Below are 2005 nucleotides of genomic sequence, written 5' to 3' on the forward strand. Positions count from 1 at the left end.
GGACCGCAATCGCGTGCAGTGTGAACGCTCTGATCCGTTAACATGGGCGCGGAAAAAATACGCACCACAGACCGAGTGTGTGAACTAGGGCTGTGCGATATGGACAAAAAAAACTATCGCGATTTATTTGATAAATTTTGCGGTTTCGGTTTTAATCACGATTTTGACACACACAGACATGCTTTACAGTCATAAATGCATTGTGTGAATTTGAAACATATTTCCAAAAGAAAACCTATTAGAGCTTTATCAAGAAGCTGTAACATGTCTCTAGAACAGACATAAGGCAAAATAATCACTAACTAAAGGTGTAACAAAATGTCTCTAGAATCGACATATGGCAGGAAAAAAAAAAATCCCGTGTCCAGGGATTTTTTTGCCATGCATTGGTTATAGAGCTCTTTGTGGCGTTGCCTCAGATATTGAACTAGATTTGTTGCACCAAGTTCACACGTACTCCGTCTGCAGTGCGTATACAGTATGTGTATGCGGTGCAGAAGCAGCACGGACTCATTTTGCTTTCGCACAGGACGCGTTTGCAGTCCGCTCCTGATTCGCGGCTGTTTACCACAAACACAACATTTATCCATTATTTTGATTTCAAAGTTTCTGAAAATGCTTTTTCAGCATTGTGATTCTCTTTTATCACAGTACAGTAATACAATCTTTCATAGACATATTCACGTTTAAACTCAATAAATATAACTTTGTTTAACTACCACCACGAGTGCCATCTATTATTGCCTTGTTTATCTAAAAAGTGCACTTTTCCTTGTTTTAAATCTAGCCAAAAAGCCATGTGTTGACTGTGAAACAGTAGACTTTAATTATATGCATTTATGGTGTAATTACTAAATTTCCGTGTCAATCCATGTTAATTTTTACAGCGAATAATGCGCTGTCACTTTAATTCAGCGCGTGCAGCACAGCAGAAATGGATTCCGTGCGGAAACGATCGCAGCATGACTGCTGCAGACGCACTGCTCCTGGAGTGCACTGCCAGACCGCAATCGCGTGCAGTGTGAACGCTCTGATTCGTTAACATGGGCGTGGACAAAATACGCACCACAGACGGAGTGTGTGAACCTGGCGTTACGTTTGTATGCCCGCCCTGTCTATTCTGTTCTCGTGCTCAATTTAGGCGCTGCATTCTGATTGGTTCGGATGGCATACTGCGGGAGGTCGGGGGCGCAGAAAATCGTGCTATAAAGCGATTTAGAAATCGCGCATGCTCAAATCGCGATTTTATGACTGTTTCGATTAATCGCACAGCCCTACTTACTACCGGTCAAAAGTTTGGAATAATGAAAAACTTATGTTCACAAAGGCAAAAATGTGTTTTGTGAATTATCATTTAAAATAAGTTTTCGGTTTTAAAATGTAATTTATTCCTGTGGTGGGAAAGCTGAATTTTCAGCAGCCAATACTCCAGTCTTCAGTGTCACATGATCCAGAAATCATTCTAACCTGGCGTTACGTTTGTATGCCCGCCCTGTCTATTCTGTTCTCGTGCTCAATTTAGGCGCTGCATTCTGATTGGTTCGGATGGCATACTGCGGGAGGTCGGGGGCGCAGAAAATCGTGCTATAAAGCGATTTAGAAATCGCGCATGCTCAAATCGCGATTTTATGACTGTTTCGATTAATCGCACAGCCCTACTTACTACCGGTCAAAAGTTTGGAATAATGAAAAACTTATGTTCACAAAGGCAAAAATGTGTTTTGTGAATTATCATTTAAAATAAGTTTTCGGTTTTAAAATGTAATTTATTCCTGTGGTGGGAAAGCTGAATTTTCAGCAGCCAATACTCCAGTCTTCAGTGTCACATGATCCAGAAATCATTCTAATATGCTGATTTGGAGCTCAAGAAACATTTCTTACAACCATCAATGTTGAAAATAGTTATGCTGCTTAATAATTTTGTGTATAGAAATGAATACATTTAACATTTTTGTTCAATAATTGTATACATACAGGTGCATCTCAATAAATTAGAATGTCGTGG

This window comes from Sinocyclocheilus rhinocerous, unplaced genomic scaffold (assembly GCF_001515625.1).
Source record: "Sinocyclocheilus rhinocerous isolate Xijiao unplaced genomic scaffold, SAMN03320098_v1.1 scaffold1938, whole genome shotgun sequence".
Taxonomy (NCBI): Eukaryota; Metazoa; Chordata; class Actinopteri; order Cypriniformes; family Cyprinidae; genus Sinocyclocheilus; species Sinocyclocheilus rhinocerous.